At 41.8% G+C, this 9,395-nt stretch overlaps 1 protein-coding gene across 6 annotated transcripts in view; it reads left to right on the top strand.

Annotated features, from left to right (window-relative positions):
* Nucleotides 1-3,514: 3,514 nt before the first annotated feature.
* Nucleotides 3,515-9,395, top strand: part of TANC2 (tetratricopeptide repeat, ankyrin repeat and coiled-coil containing 2) — a 602,081-nt gene continuing 596,200 nt past the window's right edge. For all 6 annotated transcript variants that reach the window (XM_044999330.1, XM_044999329.1, XM_044999328.1 and 3 more), the window contains exon 1: nt 3,515-3,683. The gene's annotated coding sequence lies outside the window, so the exon portion shown is untranslated. The remainder of the gene's footprint in view (nt 3,684-9,395) is intronic.

Below are 9,395 nucleotides of genomic sequence, written 5' to 3'. Positions count from 1 at the left end.
GAATTTTGTAGGAGTTTTTTGTGGATTGCAGTGGAGCTAAAATTGGGACTTAGATGCAGAAGTCTTGGGTTATATACCTAGGTCTGGAATTTAGGTGCCTATAGAGATGTCTACAATACAGTAGACCAACTACAGCAGTATCAACTGAAGGGGTTTTCCTGTCCTGTAGGTAATCCCCTCTTTGAGAGATGGTAGTTACATTGATGGAAGAATTCTTCTGTTGATCTAGCTGTGTCTACAGTAGGCACTGGTGTAGTCCTAAACTGCAGCCTCTCCCTGCCAGCCTGTTGTCCTAACCTTGTCCCCTATGCTGTGTGTGTGGCGGGGGCACACAATAGTGAACTAGAACTGGAATGCTTAGGTCGGCCTACCTACGGTGCCCAGGGTGCAATTTTTTTCATTGCTCTGAGTAACGTAGCTAGATTGAGCTAATTTTTAAGTGCAAACCTGCCGGTCTCTTTCTGGATCCCACTCAATGCCCTTACTGTCACCCCCGCCCCATGTTCCAGCTCTGCAGTGGGAGCAGGAGCTGGCCTGAAGCGACAGGGCCTCCCTTTCTTACGCAATGTCTATGTCTCGAAACATGCTTTACTTTTTTCAGAAAAAATATGGGTAGCTATTTAAAGCAATTAACACCACATCTGAGAATATTTTCTTGTAGGTGGAAGTATTATTACTCCTAAACACTATAACTGCAACAGTATGCAAAGTGTGTATTTGCCATGCAAGTACACCTTATAAGGGAAAAAGGAATAATTCTGGTTCCTTATTCGCTTTTAATATATGTGGACTCAAAAGACTGTAATGTGACATGAGAGACAATTATATAGAAATAATTACAGAATGCACTTTTGCTGTAGAATTAAACAAATGGATTTTTGGAAGATTTCCCTGATGGTTTTAAAAAAGTGCTGCTGATGTGCTGTTTTAAATTATATTATTATTTATTATTAGTCAGTGAAAGAAATCACCCAGTCAGGAGGAAAAATCCAGGGACTTGAATGCATGTGCACCCAATCTGATAGCTCCTTAATTCCAGAAATAGGAGGAAGTGGGCTCTAATGCTACCAGACAGAAGTTCTCATATACTAAATAATAAAACTGGTGTAGCTATACTTTGTTTTTAACAGTTTCAAACTAACTGGGATTGCTTCTACTGTAATTAATTATCTTTTGTGCAAATAATTCAGCTTAGAACTGCAGTTCACCCTGTTGCTTAATTTATTTGGTCATTAACTTTGGCACCAGGGACAGATGTGATGTGACGCTCTTAACCTTTCTGCAGTCAGATGGAGGCAAGTAATCTGCACCTAGCTTTGACAAGACATCCCAAGAGAGTGTAGTACACTTACAATTAATTTAATTAAGGGGAACACGTTTTATGCTGGGACTAGAAAGAAGGTTTTACTGATAAATAAGATAAAAATAATTAATCAAAAAAGTTTAAAAGAGTCCTGGTCAGATGAAAAATCCAATAAAACTCTATCCTTTCTTCAGTTAATATATTAGTATTATACCCTAGAGAATTTTTAAAAATCTATAAAAGCAGCAAAGAGTCCTGTGGCACCTTATAGACTAACAGATGTATTGGAGCATGAGCTTTCGTGGGTGAATACCCACTTCATTGGATGCATGTAGACTTTAAAAATCTAGTTTACTTTTCACTAGTTATGCTCCTTCTTTAGTATTTGCATTTCACTCAGCTTGGCCAATAAAATAATGCAAATTAACTCGTTGGATTTCATGATATGGCTCATTCTTTGCAGCATTTTGGTTACAATATTTTAAGTGTTTTAATTAGACCTTGAAAATAATTTGATGTTTGTCTTTGCTTTGTTATCGCTTGTTTTACAAAACCTAAACATAGGGACAGCTGTGAACAGTGAGTGTCCCTCTTACATTTTAAAGAATGGAAGTTATTGGATAAAGTCTTTAATAAAAATAACAGGCACCAAATAAAATGTGATGTTTTCACAGTAGGATAGTTGTCTTATATAAACAAGTAGCATCCTATATATGGTAGATGGAAGGTTCTACTTACAGTGAGCTGTACATAATTAATTGAAGTTATAGCTGTAGAAATTATTGTATTTCCCCTGCCTAACCGTACCATCACTGAAAAATTCCTTCCTTCCTTCCTAGTTTTTTCAAAAAATCAGGGTTTAAAATGAAAAAAAGCTTTAACGCCTTCTGTCCTCTTGGAGGAGCTGAAGGACATATAAGCTGTTGGAGCTCTAGCCCCAGAACCAGAATTCACCCAAAAACTCTCTTTGTGTGCAGGTCCTGCCTCTATAAAATCCCTCTCCTCTGCTGGAGCCGGAATCTTCCCCCTCAGTCATATCCTTCCCTTTTGTTGGTTCAGTAGCAGTTATTTTTTGACAGTAGCAGTTGCAGCTCTGAACAATGCACGGTAGGAAAAATGCATCAGATACATCCCAAATACATTCCCCACAACAAACACTGCACAACTCCCCCCCTTCCAGAAAACACGTTTTACGTGCGTAATGCATTGCGCACACACATTTGCACAAGATTATAAATCCTTTGGCAAGAGAAAGGAGTAAAAAATGCACTGTAGTAACACAGACAAACGTGGGTTTCACGCTAGAGTATTCTAGTATCCCAAATTTTTCATAAATGAAAATCCCCCAAGTGGGAACTGTCTCCAACGATCTACCCCCTCCTTGCTGGAAAAGTTTTCCTGCCGATTTAACAATGAACATCACAAACATTGCAAGGCTACGACCAGACGGACTTCAGATGAGAGGAGTCCACAGAGCGGGCTGCAAGCTCCCCTCCTGCATGTCCTCTGTGCTTCTTCAGCCCAGCCCCCAGCTCGCGCACAGACAGAGACCGTGGTCCAATACATGCAGTGATTACAGGGGTAATTAATATCTAATAAGTAATTAAAAATTAACTCCCTCCCCGTTATGAATACAGGACAGAGAGAGAAACCAGGCGCAAAAGCAACGCACGGGGGGAGGTGGAGGACGACCTGTTTTGCATAGCCCCGCCCTTCATGAAGAATTACTCGTTCCCCCCCTGCACGCTATGCGGGGTGCCAGGGAGGAGCATCGATTTGCATAGGCACGCCCCGGGTGAATAATTAACCAGACCCCTCCTGGTCGGCGCGCGGCTCACCTCCAGTGCATTACACACAGAGGTTGGGAGAGCGCGTGCGCCCCCGCTCGCGCAAGGGCGAGAGAGGGAGGCGTAGCTTGAGTTTCCTTCCTCACTCCCCCCGAGACTCCCCCCCTCCCCAGCCGAGTGCGCGAGCCCAGAAGGGAGCCGGCACTCGCTCGCGCGCGACTCGGGAGCGAGTTGGCTGCGCGGACGCGCGCCGGGCGGGCGCGAGGCCAGAGGCGCGAGGCGCAAAGGGGCTGCTGGTCCCTCCCTTGGGACACCGCGCGCGCGCGCCCGCCCGCTCTCCCCCTCGCGCTCTGCGGGGAGGGGGTCCGGAGGGGGGGAGCCTTGGGGTGTTTTATAATTTTTTTTTCGGGGGATGGGTGGGGGCTGAGGTAACCGCCGCGGTGGAGCGCGAGAGCCGCTGAGGGGGCAAGAACAGCCACCCTGTCCCCGCCCCGGCAGGGAAGGCTCCCGGGGGCCAGAGGGGATGTGGTGAGAGGGAGGCGCCCGGATTCGGAGGGCAGCCTCGCATCGGAGCCCGCGCTCCGCCGCCCCAGGTAAGGGCAGCGACGCCTGAGGGGGAGGCGCTGGGGCCGGGCGGGAGGAGAGTGTGTGTGTGGGGGGGGGGGATTAGGCGGTGTGTGTCGATGGGAGGGGGGGAGAGGGGTGCGGGGATCGGCGCTGGCGTAGGGGAGGCGGGAGGGGTGCGGGGACTTGGCGGCGTAGCCATTGGGTGGGTGTGTGTGTGTGTCGCGATATTTCGTGACATATCGGGGTCTGTGTGGCGATATTGGTATCGATTGGAAATCGCGTCAGTCATCCCCTCCCCCCACGGGTGGGTGGGAGGCTGGCGGTGCGCCCAGCGTTTCTGAGGGGGGACCGGCTCAGCAGCGCAGAGAGCCCCGCAATGGCATGGACACGGGCTGATACTACTGAGCCTGGGCCAGTCAGGCTGGGGGGTGCACTGATAACTGGGTTGAAATTATATTGACAAGGACCGCATTGTTCGCACCTATGGGAGTGACGCGACTGGCGACCAGATACATCCGTGAGCCATGTTCATGGGGGTGGGTAAATGGTGTGTGTTCACACACACACACACAGAGTTGTAGTAATAGGGACTGGTTCAAAAATACCTTTATAGTGTGGTATTGACAGCGAATTGATCACATGGGGGCTGGATCCCTTCTACCAATATAAAGAGGGACTGTCAATTGCATAGATACTGCACCTCTTGTATGGAGACTGGCTCAATATAATGTAAGGACCGGTAGTACCAGTACTGGCAAATAGATGGCTACTGGATCAGTGATATCAATTCGTAATAGGGTGACCAGATGTCCAGCTTTTATAGGGACAGTCCCGATTTTGGGTCTTTTTCTTGTATAGGCACCTATTACCTCCCCCCCATCCCTATTTTTTACATTTGCTGTCTGGTCACCCTAATTTGCAATAAATAATTTGAAGCTCACATTAATAATTTGTGGTTATTTATATATTTAAGTAGTGTAATAAATGTTAGGCTAATAAGATTAATTTACTAAAATGGTATCAATAAAAACCTTTTTTTCAATTAAAAGATCAAGTAAATGTCCTTAAAACAACAGATTGAATGGGCAAAAGGTAGGTCTTAAATGATATACTTTTATATTCCGGTATATATAATAATAAGGTAGGTCTTAAATGAGATACTTTTTATATATATAATATTTTATATTTTAAAGGCTAATAGGTTTAACTATAATGATGCAATGAGACAAACCTCCCCTTAAGCAATGTGGAAAAATAAAGACAAAGGGGAAAAAAGTGGCTGTCAGAACGTGGTGTATTTTATTTCCAGAGACTTTGCTGCTGCAGAGAGAGAATTCACATGAAAGAAACACACACAAAAAAGCTGTTACTTGTGTGCTATGCAAGGAAAACAAGGGTTAAATATCTTCCCTTCCTACCCTTCCCATAGTGTGAATAAAGATAAAAAATATGGAGCAAATTGAAAAATACAGCAGAATTTTATTTATTACTTGTGTTCTTGGGTTGATTGTTGGAGGCTAAAATGTAAAAAGTAATGAGAAATGAGACAGATAGTTTCTATTACATGTATGTTTTGCCAGGGAAAGAGAGGGTCTCACACCCATTTCTGAGTGGAAGTTCAGGAAGAAATGTAATATGGTAAACCAGCTGTGAGGGAACTGTATGTTTGTGTCTTTTTACAAAAGTGAAAATAACTAATATAAGGAAAATGAAACAAAATATGCTGACCAAATATTTTTGATTTGGTGGAGTTCACTAATAGGAGCTGAAATGGTTAATTAATACTCTTTGGGAAGTGGAACATAGATTTGTGTCTGTTCAGTGTATTGTAGCAAGGATGAAATTGGGTGAGGAGAACAACAACATGGAAAGATGTCCATGGAATCCTGCTTGCAGCATTTCCCAGGTGGAGCTTGGAACGATGGATCTGAAGCACTAGCATTCAGATGAAAAATGAAAGGAAAACCATAAACCTTCACCAAAAAAAAAATCTCCTAATGTGAAAATGTAAAGACAAGCGAATAAAGTGAGTGCATTTTGCCAAGAACATCTGTTTTTAAGAGAATTGCTAATTATATCCACACTTGAATTTCTTACTGGAGTGACAAAGACTGTGTGTGTGTATAAAATGAAATGTAAGATTTATAAGCAAGTCAATTATAAAGCTTTTTTATATTGGTTATTGTGGTTTGGCGTAATCAGGATCCCAATATATGGCAAAATTTGGGCTTGTGACTGAGGGTTTCTGGAAAGAGTGGAGTGGTAATGCCTGAGTAAAGGGTCCTTGAGCTATCTTATTTGCTGTAGGTAGAGTATCTTGGGGGGTGGTGACTAGCACACTATGCAGTACTCTACTCTTTATTGCTTCTCCTAAAAGAGCCTCAGTAAATAGTACTGCATTTGCTTCTCTTACTACCAGACACCAAAGGCAACATATACACAAGAAGCTATACACACTCCCAAAACTTGCCATCCACGTAGAGCTCAGAGGAGTGCTGTATGTAGCCTGCTCTGATTTAGTATATGTGCAAGGAAGGTTAGAATTTTGCCCGTAAAAATTTAATTATTACTACTTGCCTGTACAGTGCTATATATGAAAGTGAAGTTGAATTAATATAGTGCCTAGAAAATAATAAATGTAATACCTTTAGTGATTGCTTGGCTTTCCCTCTATAGCCATTCCTATCTGCCTTTTTGCCTTCCATATTTTGCATTTGCTATCACTAGAACTCATGACATAGTCTTTTGAAGTGATTGGTGTACTGTGAACCAGGTTACAATGGATCTCATATTTCTGTAAATGATTATTAAACACATCCAATTAGAGCCTTTTAAAGTTTCAGATTACTAGGAAATAAGTGTGTATAGCTTTTGAATAATGAGCTATACACATTACTATGGCTGACGGTCCATCAATGACATTTTTCTAAAGTAAGGTCTCTATTCTACAAAAACTTACAAACATACTTAATGTTGTGCATGCAAGTATGTCCACTGAAGTCAACGGGACAACTTATGTGTTTAAAGCAGCAGTTTTCCACCTTTGGTGTGGACCCCTGGGGGTTGCAGACTGTGTCTAAGATTTCCAAAGGGGTCTGCACGTGCATTTGAAATTTTTTTAGGGGCCTGCAAATGAAAAAAGGTTGAAAACCACTGGTTTAAAGTTAAGCTTGTGCATAAGAGTATGCAGGTTTGGATCCTAAGTGAACAATAAAAACATGCTCCATGTGGAATATTGTTGTGCTCGCCATCAGTCTACTTCAGCAGCTAACTTTTTAGTTTTAAATAACTTTGGGTCTTCTGCAGAGTTCTGTGTCTTCAGATCCGTCTTTGTTTGCCTATTATTTAAATAGTTTTGTTTAATTTGTGTAGACTTAATAATTTTTTTAAATTTCAGAGTATTTTCTATATTGGTGACAATAATAGCATTTTCATGTAATTTAAAATAGAAACAATGGGAAAAAATCCCTTTCATATGACCTTCAATAAAAGAATAATGTTTCTGCCTTCTTTTATTTCTTTATACAGTGTAATGAAAGCCTGATTTTTTTTAAAGTTGTCTATATTCCTGCTTATGTTTTTTATTAGAAAAATCAGGTCTTGAATTCCCTGTTTTGCATTCTTGAGGAACAGGAGAACTAATGGTTAGTTGATGAGTAAGTAAGCTTCCTATCTAGTCTAGTGTTTTTTTAAATCAGCCACCTGCTTTTAAATCCCTCCAATGTACCTTTTCTGTTTTTTGTTAAACATCATAACAATGCAGAAAAGGGTGTAAATGTTTTTTTTTTCTTTTGCAAAACAGGTTTTAGGTTTAAATTTTCAGAGTAATACAGGTGGCGTTAACTCTATGACTTCTGTTAACATCAATGAGAGCTGTGTGGTGAAATCCATTTCTAAAGCGTTGAAAATGTATCCTACAGTATCTCCTTAATGTGTGCGGTAACTGCCCTTCCATAAGTGTGTATTGCTTATGCTCAGTGCAGTATCCGGAATACTCAAACTCCACAGTGTTACTGATACAATGGTTTATAACCATTATGATAAAATTTATCATTATTCCTGAGATTATGTCCCACCATCTTTTGATGTTTTTATTTAAAAAAAAAAGAAAAAGGAATGTACAAAAAACTTCTTTCTAAGTGCTATTTAAGGGTCTAAGACAGGGGTCGGCAGCCTTTCAGAAGTGGTGTGCCGAGTCTTCATTTATTCACTCTAATTTAAGGTTTTGTGTGCCAGTAATACATTTTAACCTTTTTAGAAGGTCTCTTTCTAGAAGTCTATAATTTATAACTAAACTATTGTTGTATGTAAAGTAAATAATGTTTCAAAATGTTTGCTGGATTGGGGCCTTATAAAATAGATTGTGAAGCTGTAGCATATTATGAACTTGTTAGAGCTTGTTTTAAAAAGTTTATAAAATAATCACATCATATGGAGCTGTCGTGGTTCTGGTCTTTTTCCTTTTGTGATCTTCTAATAAAATTTGTTTTATTTTTTGGTAAAAAAATCAGCCACTTTAAATATTAAATATACATTAGATTCATTTGAAGGAAGTGGGAGAAATGAGAGGACCCAGGTGCCTGTGCAGAACCCCACTGAATTCAGTGGGACTCCATGTGTGTGCATTCTTACAAAATAATCTGATTTCAGGACCAGGATCGTATGTCTCAATTTTGTTGATTACTCTTGGGGGGGTCTTCTATGCCAAAAAATAAAAAATTTCTGTGCACAATATTTTAAAATTCTGCATATTTTATTTGTCAAAATAACACAACATACCAATGCAAGATTCAATTATTTTGGTAATGTATTTCAAAATACCTGTCAGCAAGTATGTCTGTAACAATAGAGACAACAAAAAAATTCAGGAAATGTTGTTTGACAAATAGATGCCTTACTAGTCATATTACTACAGAACTTTGAGTAATAATTCATTTAAACTACAATACAGAAATGTATTTCTTACACTCCCCAGAAGCAGTGCAAAGGCTTGGGGGGGATCAGGTATAATGGAGAAGCTGCGGAAAAGGGAAGTAATTGCTGTGAAGGAGCCTGGGTGTGTTACTGGGTGTGGGTGGCAGAAGTATGGAAGAGGTTTTTTTGGGGGGCGAGGGGATTGTTTTGGAGTCTCCCCCATGCAAACCTTAGCTGACCCCCTAGCCTTTCATTCAGTCAGCACATCTGCCCCTATCCCCATGTGTCCCTGCACCCCCACTCAACCACCTCCTCCCCTGTCCCCATTGGTCGCTGTACCCCCACTCAGCCACACCTCCTTCTCTGTCCCCATGTGGCTCTGCCCCAGTCTGACCTCCCCCACTAGCCCTTTTGAACCCCAGTCTATGACCCCCAGCAGCCTCATGTGCCCTACATTGGCCCTCCATCTGTATCCCATGCCACATCCTCTGGCCTCCTGGGCAGGGTGCTGTGAGGAACGCAGCCTCTTCTCTTCCCTATCCGCAGCTGGGGCTACTTCCACCCAGGAATGGCGGCTCTCTGTTCTGGTGCCACAGCAGCCCCTGGTGGGTGAAAGGGGTATAACTGCAGCATTTCTTTAGCTGAATGTATTTTCTGCGGAGAAAAAATATTTCTGTACGGGACATGAACTCTGCGCATGTGCAGTAGTACAGAATTCCCCCAGGAGTAATTGGTTCATAAGCCAGAGGAGAATCCAACTTGCTCTTCTAGAGCTGTATTAGACATATAATTCTATTGGAAGAACAAAGCTGGTTTCACTGGGT

Source organism: Mauremys mutica, chromosome 25 (genome assembly GCF_020497125.1).
Source record: "Mauremys mutica isolate MM-2020 ecotype Southern chromosome 25, ASM2049712v1, whole genome shotgun sequence".
In the NCBI taxonomy this organism is placed as follows: Eukaryota; Metazoa; Chordata; order Testudines; family Geoemydidae; genus Mauremys; species Mauremys mutica.
Note: the sequence above shows the minus strand (reverse complement) of the source record. Positions and strands in the feature narration are given on the sequence as shown.